General features: G+C 37.8%; 1 protein-coding gene across 1 annotated transcript in view; it reads left to right on the top strand.

The window, feature by feature from the left end:
* Positions 1 to 14,844, top strand: part of LOC150104235 (LON peptidase N-terminal domain and RING finger protein 3) — a 197,281-nt gene that overhangs the window by 22,085 nt on the left and 160,352 nt on the right. The window lies entirely within an intron of this gene.

Genomic DNA, 14,844 nt, shown 5'->3' with positions numbered 1-14,844 from the left:
TTAATCTATTTAATGTTCATGAATGAGTATTCCCTTGAATGTCAAGTGGCTTGAGTCACTTGACATTTTAGTAACATACTAAAATGTTTTTTGTTATCAGCCATCAGGAACCTTTAAGCATGACTAAACCACATGTGAAATTCATAATTAATTTATAAAAGATTACTTTTTTGAAAACTGGTAATGGCTCCCATGAAGTGTTTCCTATTGTATAGTCCATTAGTGATGTGGATGGGCAGAACGTTTGAGGAGAAAGATGAAATTTGCTAACGTTTTGTTTGAAGTTAAAAGAGACTTCACTGAAGAACAGCAGTAGATGGATGGTTGAAGAGGAAGAATAACTTGTTCTATGAGTTTAGAGTTCAGCAGTGAAAAGGTGGTGCCTATATCCCTATGGAAAAAAGTTGCATTCATAGCACTAGGCTGCTCAAAGAAAGATCTAAGTCTGTTTCTAGCTGTCACAAGCAGATGTGCAAGTTGTGCATAGCACAGCTTGCACAAAGTTGCCATAAAAGGAGGGCACAAAATTAAATTTTAAAAATCGGTTTTCATTCAAAACTCCATCCACATCTGTTTGCTTAAGTCATATTTCACTTCTTCCAAAACATGCTGTATATCAATTCAGAGAAACTGTATCATGTAATCTGAAACTATCAGTGCTGTTGACATATTCTAGTGAGCATATTGTTGCAGTTCTGGAAAGCTCAGTCTAACAAATGAGCTGAGTCAAGTCTTTTTTCTGTGGTTCTCTAAGTTAAAGCTTTGTAGTCGGTATTCACTTGAACACAATATTCGATTATTGAAATACTGTGTGAAGGATTTCATTACTGTACATGCATAGATCACAAACAGAATTCTCTGCTGTTGCGGTATTTGTGAAAGCATGGTCCAATTTTTAATTTTTTTTGATAAATATTTTAACATTTACTTTTGTTTAAAACTTTTTGTAAATTTTTTTTTTTATCGAGAGGCAGCAAAAAATTATTGTGGGGGTCAGGCTGCACCAAAAAACTTGTTACACAAAAGCTGCTTTTATATGTCAGCAGCACTGAAAATATAGCATGAAAAGCTTAGCTTTTAATTCTGTAAACAGAAGAAAATTTACTTTAGACCTCACACTATTTCAAACAATAATATATAGTGTTAATGACCATGAGATGGTGTCATTCATCTACTATATTCTCCCCAGCTGTCAGTTAAAAGCACTGATAGTTTTTTTTGAGCTAGCTAAGTAGTGAGTCTAGCTGCATACTAGTCTTCAAAAGTTAGGGCTAAATGGCCTTGCCTATTCCCTTTGAGGACTTAAAGATACTAGCAGATTTATTTACATTGTGAAACATGTGTTGAGCAACAGGACTAGCTAATGAACATACTTAAACAAATTCAGATGAGAGAGAAAATTTCTAATCCCTATGAACAGTAATTATGAAAATTCATCCTTGGAAATGAGAGCAGTAGAATTGATTAAGGGAGAGAGAGTTCATCGTTAATCCACTAGTTTGGTTCTTTGGTGTACTGAGCTGATAATTTTTAGGAATCTTTTTGGAATATCGCAATTTGTGTGAGCTCTATTTGATAGTTGAACAGTGTGATTTTTATTATATCCAAGAATTTAAGTTCTCTTTTTCACTGTGAACATTATTTCAATAAAAGAGAGAACTTAATTTCTTGGATATTGAGGGGCAGTATTTGTTAAATGTTTATTATTGTTAAAGTAACCTCCATAACATCAGAAATACTCTTGATAAATCTACTTAACTTTGCATTATCAGTAAGCATTTTGAAGATCCTCAGTCAATCCACATGAAATATCATTAAGAAGTGAGTTATAGTAGAGAAGTAGAAATCCAAGACGAGAATGCTGAGACTCGCCACTGGTTAACTTTCTCTTCTGAGACACTGCTCCATAACACACAATTTGCTAGTACCATTCAGAAGGCCAATCTTCCATCCATATAGAGGATTTTGGATTTAAAAAGAGGATTTTAGGTCTGAGAGAAGATGGTTCATTTGAGGCTGTGTGTGGTGTTGGACAGGCCAATAAGACAAAATATACTATTGGTTGCTGCTGTAGACCAGATGCTACAGGATGATGTAGATATCATATATTGGCAGATTAGCACAATGAGTGCAGGCCTATTAATTATAACGGGAGACTGTGGACATAGATTGGAGGGAGGAAGGGAGGGGGCAAGCAAGATGGAAATAGAATTTATACAGTTGCTAAGGGATAATTACCTGAAACAACATTATAGAGGTGACCAGGAGTTTCAGAGTGATGGATCTGGTAATAGCATCAGAAGATATATCCATAACCAAGATCTGCCTCCGGTTGGGGAGAGTGACCATGAAGTTTTGTGGGAAGTTGCCAAACATGTGGAATTCTCTGTCAAGAAAGGGTTTATGTTGAACTATAAAGCTGATAATTATGACAGACTTAGGAGTCATCATGGAACAGTGCCATTGCTTGAGAATTTACAAGGAAAGAATGTCTGTAGTGCATGTGAGGTGGTCAGAGATTGTTTAAGAGAAGCTGCATCAGACTTTATACCCATGGTTGGGAGGATAAACAAAATGGGCATTAAGTGGATGTGTAGAGATATAATCAAGAGCTACAAAAAAAGAAAACAATGTCGAAGGAATATAAAGTGAAAGGTGATCAATATACTTATGAGCAGTAAAAAAGTGTAAGCAAGAAGGTGGAGTAGTATGGTAAGATAGACCAAATCAGATTATGAAAGAAAATTAGCTAAGCAGGTCAAAGTAAACCCAAAATATTTTTTTTTTATGTAGCAGGTAAGAATAAAAATGACTATCATTTTTTTTATTTATGTTGTGTGCTACTTATGAATTAGCGATCACTGCAGATGCTCAGTTATAGGTTGTATGCGATGTGAACTGAACTCCCCCCCCCCCAAGGTTAAATTCTGAGTGCTCGGCCCCCTCCAAGATTAAATCCTGAGTGCGCCACTGCATGTGGAGATTTTGCAGTTGCTGATGTGATAGACGCATCCAAATGGAGGTAGATGAACAGGAAATGTTCGGAATGTTAAAAATATAAATATGATCACAGCAGTGGATTGGATGACTTTAAATCCCTCCACAACTTTTTTGCAGCTCCTGCTTACTGATTTTACTCATTAATTTAATTCTCACTCAATTTCTCCTCCTGACTAGGTATGCAGTTCACTACCACCCTCAAGCATTCCTTAACTACTTGTGCCCTACTAACATCCTTCCCTTTCAGTTTCTTATGCCATAGCAATCTTTCTTTTACCAATTCCACATGTTTTATATTCCTTTCTTAACTGAAAATTCCACATTAAGCTATCTTCAAGGTCAAGATTACATGATCACTCTTCCCATTTAGTGACAGTGTGGCCACCTTGTTTATTGAGAAATCTCTGCTGCATTCACCATATTCAATACACTCAAAACCTTGGTACTTCCAACACACAGTGTCTCAAGTACAAGTAAACCTTGCTTAACGGATTAATTAATATATAAATTAATATACACTAAGCGAATACAATGAACAATAGGAATAATTCATCCATCAGTTAGTGTAAATTTGAAAAAAAAAATTATAAGCTATATAATAATAAAGGCATTAGGTTATTTTTATTTAATATCTAAACATTTGATATTGAACTACTTTTTTACAAAAAAAAAAAAAAAAGAAAGATGTTTTGAATAGTGCTCAACTTTTCATCTTCCCATGCAATTTGCGATAGCTGGCAATTGCTTTATCAAGATTTCGGCAGACTTTGAAGCTTCGTTCCATATCAGGTTGAGCATCAAACAAAATTTCCTTAGCATGCTCAATGTGATATTGAAAACTAGCTCATGTTCTTTTGCAGTTAGCTTCTTAGTCATAACATAGCTCTCCTTATTTGCACTTCTTCTTCATATGCACAATGTCCTTCTAGTTGAAGGAGATCATTAATGACTTCCAGCTTTTCCTCTAATGTAATTGCTTTTCTTCTCTTTTTTATTACTGTTGCTTTATTTATCAGTCTTTCTCTTTCCATATCAGGGGTTGAATATAATAAAGCCTTTATAGGTATCTAAGTTAAAGCAAAATGAAGGTAAAATGATTGAGCAAGAGAACAGAGTTTGCACGTGCACCTGTGATGATAGATTTTTGTCACCTGCCGAGTGTCACCTGCCACTGCCTGCAGTACTGCTACTGCCCACTGGCTGCTACATTGACAAGGGCCACTGCTCACTGCAGATTGGTGACCAAAAATTTTGCGTAACATAAAATTTCGCATTACATAAAATCGTATTAACTGACTTAAACATAGTTGTATTAACTCACTCACTTAAAGTGGGAAATACTATCATTTCACTCAATTGGGCTAACTAATTATCATGCATGTCGAATTCACATTAAGCAAGGTTTTACTGTAATTATCTCATCTGCTGCATTAATTCTATTATTTCTTTCCAGTCTTGTGTTCCTCCTTCCAATCTGTCTCTGTGGTCGAAGTCTCTCATAATAATTACTCATCCTGTACTTAATGAGTATCTGCCAATGCATACCATCCACATCCTCCTTTGCATCTCTAGCCTACAGCAGTAACTGCCTATGTATTTTTTCCTCTTGGTTTCTTTTTTTTTTTTTCACACCAGATAGCCTTAAATGCAATGCCTTCTGCTTCTTTGACTCCTGCTGAACTAATTCCTACTCTTCTTGGCTGCAATACTTTCATCATTAATGTTCCTTTCTCTAACAGTTCTTTTCCTGCTTTAGTATACATACAGTACGGTTGTCTCTTGGGTCCATAACCGCTTAAACTTTATCCTATTCAGATTTGTTGTCTGAGTAATTATATTCACTCTTTTCGGTTCTTTTCTGTCACGAATTTTGTTATCAGGATATCAGTTTTGATACCAGATAAACAGAATAAGGAGGTTGAATTAGTAATATTGCATAGAATTTGCTATAACTGTACAGAATAATATGTACAATGAAAAAGAATGAATGTAAATGGTATGTAAACATAAGACATTGCCATAAACATAAGACATGATGAATGATGTGCCACCCATTCATCATTCAGAGATATGATGAATGGGTGGCACATCTTTTCTAGAAGGGCAGATTTGTGATGAGATAAATCTATGAGAATACAGAAGAGCAAGCAAAACAAATGCGTGTTTAAAAAAAGTTATGTTAAAAAAAAAAGGAAAATTAAGTGAGAGGAAATCTGCTAAGGGACTAAAGGGAGTCAGTTTACATGACAAGTAAAGTGAAGGATTACTTTAATGAATATTCTTGGTAGGATAGTTAGCAGCAGAAGAAATAATTGAATTCATGAGGGATCATTTTGCTGGTATATCATCTCTGCAGAGGCAGATGTCTAATAAAATGAAATATAAGACATAGGCTACACGTGTAAATAAATAGAGGTACTCAGGATATTAGAAAGTATCAGTATTGAATATATACCTGTGGGATTACATGAAATCAGTGTGTGTATGTGTGTGTGAGAGAGAGAATTGTCAGTTGTTTAAGTATCGTCATCATGGGCAGCTTTCAAGTGGATGGAAAGAGGACAAGATAGTACCATTACTGTTCTGTCATTGGAAACATTGATTGAAGCTTGAATTCAAGAATGGGCAGATAAAAATATGATACTTAATTGAGGACAGTACTTCCTACTTTCTTGGGAAGAATAGGTTGGCTTTGATAATTTTTCTCACTTTCTGTAATAATGACATTTGAGTTAGATGAGGGAAATGGCTACTGTGATTTTGCTGGACTTGGCTTTCAAATGGCTCTGCGAAGAAGTCATTATCTAAATTGGAGAAGTTAATAATAAATTGTGAATCTGTTTAAGGTGGTGGCTGATGCACAGACATCAGAGTGGTCCAGAAGAATGCAGATCAGTGCTGTACTGCTGGGTGCTTGGACCACTATTATTTAATTTATATAATATTGGAAGTAATTTGAAACAGTTTGTTAATACTAAGCTGGGGAAGGCAACAGTAAATGAAACTGATGTAGAGATCTAAAAGATTTGAAGAAGGATTCTATACATACATAACATACAAATTAAAATGCTTGATGTCTGCATCCCAATAACATACTATGCCTGAATTTGCTTTGCTAATTTCAAAAATTATATCCCATTTTTTAAAGCATAAGAATTTCTCCTAAACAAGGGAAATATACAGGTGCTTGTTTATTCAAACCCATTCAATTTAATCTAATAACAAGATAAGCACTACTTTGTACCATTTATGAATAAAATGAATTGAAAACATAAGAAATGCCTGAAGGATGTTAAAACGTTTATACCTGTGTACCCTATGAGAAATGGCATTTGCATTTGTGGCAGCTAGGCTGCCTGGGGAAAAGACATTTCAAGCTCGCTTCTAGTTACAGACTAGAGGAACTATTTTCTAACCTTTTCTTTGATCTGTTCCTGACTTGCTTGATCTCTGGCACAGGCATGTGATTTTTTCCCCCTCTTAGAAACTCTGGTTTTTCATCCTATAAACTCAAGAAAATTGACCACAGATCTTGCATTATTTCAGACAAAAATATATGTTGCTAGCAACTAGGAGATGGCAGCACTTGTCTGCTGTACTCTCTTCACCATTTGCCATTTAAAATAAGGTATAGTCTAGTCACTCATATGATTGACTGAGGTTGATTGTACTTCAGTCTTCAAAAAGTTAAGGCTAAAGTAGCCTTGCCTACTTCCTATGGGAAATAAGAGGCATTAGAAGATTTATTTTATTTTTATGTTAGGATTTAAGAAATTAAATTAATTTTTTATGATTATACTTTGGTCTTTAAATTACTGTTTTGTGTCTTATCAGTAATTTCCCTTTTTAAATATCACCAGTAATCTGCTGTTCTAATTTTTCCTGCTCTTAATGCATACTTCCATTTCTTTTTATATCCTGGTGAATTATTTCGAATTGTATTTTGCTGACAGCATAGAACATGAGTGCAAAGAATGAACCTTCATTTGGAGGTGATGGTGGACAGAGTTCAGAGGGCATATTGCAAAAGTTAGCAGAATAGCTCAACGGATTACTTGAATGTTGTGAACACATTGACAAGCAAAGATAGTGTATTCAACTTATATCATGATACTGTTGTGCACATATTTGGTTACCTGGGTTTCCAGGTGACCAAATATGCTTACTGCGAAGGTATCATGTTGGAGGCTTAATGGATTTTTTACAACACTCAAAAAGAATTAAAATAGAATTTAATACTTCCTATATTTCGTCCTAGTCACTAGGACATCTACGGGGATTACAAAAACAATTAATGTAACATATACACAAATAACAAACAATACTAAGCCCAACTACGTGGGTGACACTAAAGTCCTATCTAGGTAGAGCGCCCTCTAAGGGCAGTAGTAGGTGGCCTGGAATGTAAGGCGGGAACTCTGGTGATGAGTGTTTCCCAAATCTTCGGAAGCTTAATGCAACCGTATTTATTGAGATTTGGTTGGTTTTTGAGAGCTGCTGCTGCTTCTAAGAAAAGTCTCTCTTTCTTGAATTTGCTCAACATTCAAAAAGAATTAAAATAGAATTTAATACTTCCTATATTTCGTCCTAGTCACTAGGACATCTATGGGGATTACAAAAACAATTAATGTAACATATACACAGATAACAATCAATACTAAGCCCAACCACGTAGGTGACACTAAAGTCCTATCTAGGTTGTAAAAAATCCATTAAGCCTCCAACATGATGTCCTCACAGCACTTAAGCCTCTACACACGTACTGCGAAGGTAAATTGAAGTTTGTAGGTTGCAAAGTTTGGTTGAGAAGCTAAAAAGAGAGGACATGATAGAAACAAGTTGAGAATGGGACACTATAAGATTGTTACAAAAGAAATTCTTCAATATATGAAGAGAACTTAGGATCATCCCTGGAAGTCGTGTAAGTGTATGGTGGTTAATAAGGGTGCATGGATGAGATTTTTTGCTTGTAGAGTGGTGAACGACTAGAATGAATTGCCATTGGTAGTTGTGAGCACTTTGGTAGTGAATGAGTTTAAAAAGAAGAGATATGATGGTATTGTGTAAATTATGATTGTCAACCTCCCACATTGTCTTCTGACTCATGGAGATGCCCAAGTACTAATAATATTACATCCAGATTTCACATCTCTTGAGTATTTTAAACTATGTTTGAAATCATTGCACCAGGAGATGGCAGCACTTGTCTGCCTTTTATGTTAAAAGTTGAATTTGTTTTGCTTTATAAAAAAATTTTGAGCTTTTTATCTGAAAGGAACTTGAAATTTATAGCAAACATTTCTGAAACATTTACCATTCATATCTTAAATTCCTCTATTAATCCTAATTTTATATTGGGCACTGGTAAGAGAACTTTATTTGGAGCCATTAAACTTCTATAGACATTTTTTGAGCATGGACTAATCACCCTTCTTGACCATTGCTTTTTTTTTTTTTCTTAAGTCCAGCAGATTATGGACTTTACTGTTTCATTTGCAAAGAAAACATGTGCTTTTCTTGATTAAAAAAAAATGTGGGGGTGGGTTGCAGACTCAGAGGTATACAGAACAAAGTATATTAGTTAGTCGAATAATATTTTCTTCCTTTTTTGCTGTTTTTACCTTGCAGTGTCATGAGTTTTCTATTCATTTAACTACAACTGTACACAAGGATAAGGTGGTTAGTCCTATGCTTCCCAGTGTATCTTATGTCTGTAGAAGCATTGCATTCTCAAGGTTTGCCTGCTCGTGAAATGAAAAACCCCCAGATAAACTGGAGAGAAAAAACCTGCAGTCCACACTCAAGACCAGCTGACTTGGCTATGTCTGAGAAAGATCCTAAGCTCCTCACGTCAGTGACAGGAATCGAACCCAGTACACTCCTTTCCCAGGCATGTGGTTTCAAAGCACATAGCCATGCATACCTAATGATATTTCAAAAAATATTATTAGTGTAACCATTTGTATTTTTAATTCACTATGAAAATGTTAACCCATATTCTTGGGTTAGCACTTTTACAATTGACTTGCAATACTACTTAAGTAAAATACTTAAATAAATAGTTTAAGCTGGATAACTATTAAGCATAAATGCACATTGAAGAATACAAGCTTCCATTTGAGCATTTGTGGAATCAATTTCATGTTGGTTATATGTGGGAGGAGGAACTACCCATTGTAATGTGGTGGTTGTATACACTCTGACTTGATTTATGGTTTATGTGCTTTGAACTGAAGTTGGTTGTTCTGGATATATATGGCCAAAGCAACTAAGTTTTGGCCATATATATCCAGAGGCAATGTGATCATTATAATTAGTTCAGAAATTGTGTTTTGCTGGCCATTTTACCTGTCTTACAAACAAGAGGGGTGGGGGGAACCTGTCCTCCATATGACACTGACTGACTTTCTATTGAAAACCCTTATAAACTGTGCTGGAGATAATCTTAAAATGATGGTCTCCAAAACTTTTTAAAATTAATATAGCCAGCTTGGAGCAGTATGGGGAAAGAATTTAATGTTGCATGATGATTATCTCAGACCAGAAAGGTGACTACTGTAATGAAAGAAAAAGTTTGAATATGAGAGGAGACTAGCACTGCAGTCCAAATAAAATCCCAAGGATTTTTTGCCATATAGCCTGTAGGAGATAAAATGATTGGTTTATTTACCCTGCTGGTGGAGATGGGACTTGGGTGACCAAGATACATGACTTAGTTGAGTTATTTAATGATCAGTTTATTAGTGTTCTTTCCTGGTCAAGCAGGCTTACCTCCTAGAGCAGCAATTTTCAGCTGGCTTGCCACAGCACATTGGTGTGCCGCGAGAGGTCTTCAGGTGTCCCACGAGATTTATGAAAACAAATTAATTGAAAGAAATAATGTCATAATTTGTGCATTTATTTATTAGTATAAAAAAAAAAACCAGTTCCTCCCCCATTCCCCCGTCCTTCTCCTCAACATGAGTTTAAAAATGCCATCACCATACCCTACATCCATGGCACATCCAAAAAAATAGCCAAGATTCTAAAAAAGTACAACCTACACACAGCATATAAGCCCCACCGCAAACTTGCTACCCTTATCTGTTCTACTAAAGATCAGCTCCCTCCCTCCTCTCTCTGCCTGGAGTTTACAAAGTGCCCTGTTCCGGTAAGCTGGCGTACTTTGGACAGACAGGCAGATCAGCATTCATCTGCCTGGAGGAACACAAGTCTTACATCTGTAAACACAACTATGGTCAGTCAGGCTTGGCTGACGATGTCTTGGACACCACCCACAGGGTCTCTTGGAAGAAAACCACCATGCCCCACCACAGCAAATTCAAGAAAGAGAGACTATTCTTAGCAGCAGCAGCTCTCAAAAATCAACCAAATCTTAATAAATACAGTTGCATCAAGCTTCCGAAGATTTGGGAAACACTCGTCACTCAACAGTGGTTGGGCTTAGTATTGTATGATATTTGTGTTCATGTTACATTAGTTGTTGTTTGTAATTCCAAAGATGTCCCAGTGACTAGGACGAAATATAGGAAGTATTAAACGTATGTTAATCCTTCCTGAGTGCTGTATACATTCCATTAAGCTCCAACATGATGTTCTCGCCTCTACACACGAATTCTAATCATTCATGGAGAAGATATAGCACTCAAATCCAAGCAATATGGTAAGTCAAAACTACGACTATCTAGGTAACTAAATAGGCTGGCCTTTTTAAAAAGATGTCGGGATACAAGAGTGATACCGAACTGTGTTAAACTAAAGGCCAATTTCCATTCCAAAAAAGCCCTCTGCATATATAGCTGTGCCAGCCTGGCATTACTACATAAGCAAATCGCCTCTACTCGTGCCACCCTCTCAGTGATGAACGCCGCCATTGGCTCCTTACATTCAGAGCTCTCCACCGTTCTTAACCCTGAACTTTGGTCGATTCTCTCTGGCATTTCAAAAACTTCCGCACAGAAAGAATTTCAAAAAATAAAAAATAAACACATCAAGAAATATAACCACCTGGTTAAAGACAAACCACAACCGCAAAATCAACTGCTCCAGACAGTAGTAAATCTTTCTTCCAAAAGGCTCAATGACGATGCCGTCAGCGCCCTATGCCTCGGCTGTAATTTCGCCGTCGCTCCGAAGGAAGTGCTGGTGCTTGATGTAATGTTTAACATTGAATGTGGGATCGGTCGCTTACCGTCGGAGATAGCCAACAACATCAGACTTGACGTAGCCAACATCCTCGCTCATTCTATGCCTCCAAAAAGTAATTTATCTTATGCCCAATGCACGGCTCTCCTGAAATTACGGAAAGAAAAAAGGATCGTCATCACCAGAGTGGATAAGGATAATGCCACAGTCGTTCTTAATACCAGTGAATACAATCGTAAAATGAATATTATCCTCCGAGATCGCAAAATCCTTACTTTAAAAAGTATCTTCCTGGCCCCCTGACATCACAAAAAAACTTAAACCTTTTTGTTCCCTTCCTCCCTGAATATACGGTTTACCAAAAATCCACAAACCCAATTCCCCACTTAAACCTATAGTAGATGCCACCAACGCACCTTGCTACAGACTGTCTAAACAGCTGGCCAACTCTCTGACCCCCCCTCACTGGAAGGTCCACATTCTATATATAAAAACTCTACCCACTTTAAAGCCCTCATAGAAAATTTGACCTTAAATAACACAGACATATTGGTAAGCTTTGATATCTCCTCTTTGTTTACCAATGTTCCCTTAACTGACACCTTATCTCTCTTAGAAAACGTTTTTCCATCTGACATCTTAGATCTCTTTTCCTTTGCCATTAACTCTGGGTATTTTTCTTGGAAGAACAAAATCTACAAGCAGATAGAGGGAACCGCCATGGGTTCTCCCCTCTCATCCCCTCTTGCTAATTTTTATATGGAAGATTTCGAAAAACGAGCCATAGACTCAGCCCCACTCAAACATTCTATCTGGCTAAGATATGTAGATGATGTGTTCTCTATTTGGCCTCATGGCCCAGGCATGTTAGACTCCTTCCTCGGTCATCTCAACAGCCTACATCCAAGAATCCAGTTTACTGTGGGAAAGGAAAAGAACAATTGTTTACCCTTCCTAGACACCTTAGTTACATGCCTGCCTAATGGTACACATGCCTTCACCGTATGCTGAAACCCCCCCCCCCCCCCACACACACGGGCAGATACATTCACAAACTCTCCCACCACCACCACCACCACCCCTCTCAACAATATGGCATTATTAAAACTCTTACCAAGAGAGCCCACAATCTTTGTTCCAGTGGAACTGCCCTCACTATGAGCTTAACCACATACACAGCACTTTCCTCTCCAATGGCTACGGCGATCACAGTATAAAAAAAAAAATCAGTTCCTCCCCCATTCCTTGTCCTTCTCCTCAACAAGAGTTTAAAAATGCTATCATTACGGAAACCTGAAATTATGGAAAGAAAAAAGGATCGTCATCACCAGAGTGGATAAGGATAATGCCACAGTCGTTCTTAATACCAGTGAATACAATCGTAAAATGAATATTATCCTCCGAGATCGCAAAATCCTTACTTTAAAAAGTATCTTCCTGGCCCCCTGACATCACAAAAAAACTTAAACCTTTTTGTTCCCTTCCTCCCTGAATATACGGTTTACCAAATACACATACCCTACATCCGTGGCACATCCGAAAAAATAGCCAAGATTCTAAAAAAGTACAACCTACACACAGCATATAAGCCTCACTGCAAACTTGCTACTCTTATCCGTTCTACTAAAGATCAGCTCCCTCCTCTCTCTCTGCCTGGAGTTTACAAAGTACCCTATTCTTGTAAGCTGGTGTACTTTGGACAGACAGGCAGATCAGCATTCATCTGCCTGGAGGAACACAAGTCTTACATCTGTAAACACAACTATGGTCAGTCAGGCTTGGCTGACTATGTCTTGGACACTGCCCACAGGGTCTCTTGGAAGAAAACCACTATGCTCCACCACAGCAAATTCAAGAAAGAGAGCCTATTCTTAGAAGCAGCAGCAGCTCTCAAAAATCAACCAAATCTTAATAAATACGGTTGCATTAAGCTTCTGAAGATTTGACTGGTAATTAATTTACGGAATTAACAACGCATATAAAGTAAATTAATTAAAGATAACTTTAATGAATCACTTCTATATTTCGACAATGTCACATTGTCATCTTCAGGAACATAAAGATATGGTATGTGCACTACAGGAACTAACAAAGCAAATGAGGAAGAAATTAAGACACTAATTTTGTTCCTAAAGTCCTAATGGTGCCCTCTTGCGGGCTAATTTGGTAGTCTTGGCCGTTGGGCTGAAGTTCTCATAATGAAAGTCTCCCAAATTTGGGGCAGTTTCATGCACCCAAATTTGTTGAGGTTAGGAACGTTTTTTAGAGCTGCTGAAGATTCTTTGAATAATCTTTCGTATTTAAACCTGCTGCGATGGATTATTTTTGTCTTCTTCCAACGAATTTTATGGTGGGTATCTAAGGCATGGTCTGCCAGCCCAGAGCGGCTGTACTGGTGAAACCGGATGTAGTCTTGGTGTTCTGAAATCCTGATATTTGTTGTTCTGCCTGTTTGGCCAAAGTAGGACAATTTGCAGCTGCAAGGGACCTGGTATACACCAGGTAGGTCTAGGGGAAGTGGTTGGTCTTTGGTAGAGCGGATAAGGGATGCCAACTTTTTATATGGTCTGTAACAGGAAGTAAGGTCATATTTCTTGAGGATATTAGTTATTTTTTCAGAGGTGCCCTGGATGTAGGGGATAGTGATAGACTTGGTGTAGTCTTTATTGTTGAGGGGGGGAGGGGGGTTGTGGTTTTCAGGTTTTAGTATTTTTTGGGGTTATAGCCATTGGCTAAGAAAGTGTTGAGGATGTGGTTTAGTTCCATAGTCAGGGCCTTGTCATCTGAGCAGATTAATTTTGCCCTGTTATATAGTGTTTTTATCACCCCATATTGTTGTGAGGGGGGGTGGTGGGATTGCTGGTGAATGTATCTGCCAGTGTGGGTGGGTTTTCTGTAAACAGAGAAGACCAAAGATCCATCAAGCTGGCGGGTGATTAAAGTGTCTAGGAAGGGGAGGGTGTTGTTTTCCTCTTTTTCTAAGGTGAACTGGACTCTGGGATGTTGGTTGTTTAAGTGTGTTAGGAAGGAGTGGAGTGAGTCTGAGCCATGTGGCCAAATAGCAAACACATCATCCACATAACGAAGCCAAATAGTGGGTTTTTGTGGGGCGGAGTTTAAGGCTTTTTCTTCAAATGTCTCCATAAAGAAATTGGCCAAGGGTGGGGAAAGTGGTGAACCCATGGCTGTCCCCTCTATCTGTTTGTAGAACTTTCGTTTGGCAGGGAAAGTTCTACAAACAGATAGAGGGGACAGCCATGGGTTCACCACTTTCCCCACCCTTGGCCAATTTCTTTATGGAGACATTTGAAGAAAAAGCCTTAAACTCCGCCCCACAAAAACCCACTATTTGGCTTCGTTATGTGGATGATGTGTTTGCTATTTGGCCACATGGCTCAGACTCACTCCACTCCTTCCTAACACACTTAAACAACCAACATCCCAGAGTCCAGTTCACCTTAGAAAAAGAGGAAAACAACACCCTCCCCTTCCTAGACACTTTAATCACCCGCCAGCTTGATGGATCTTTGGTCTTCTCTGTTTACAGAAAACCCACCCACACTGGCAGATACATTCACCAGCAATCCCCCCCCCCCCCTCACAACAATATGGGGTGATAAAAACACTATATAACAGGGCAAAATTAATCTGCTCAGATGACAAGGCCCTGACTATGGAACTAAACCACATCCTCAACAC

Source organism: Typopeltis vanoorti, chromosome 8 (assembly GCF_054136105.1).
Source record: "Typopeltis vanoorti isolate ZY-2024b chromosome 8, IOZ_Tvanoo_1.0, whole genome shotgun sequence".
Classification (NCBI taxonomy): domain Eukaryota; kingdom Metazoa; phylum Arthropoda; class Arachnida; order Uropygi; family Thelyphonidae; genus Typopeltis; species Typopeltis vanoorti.
This window is presented reverse-complemented; position numbering and strand designations above follow the sequence as displayed.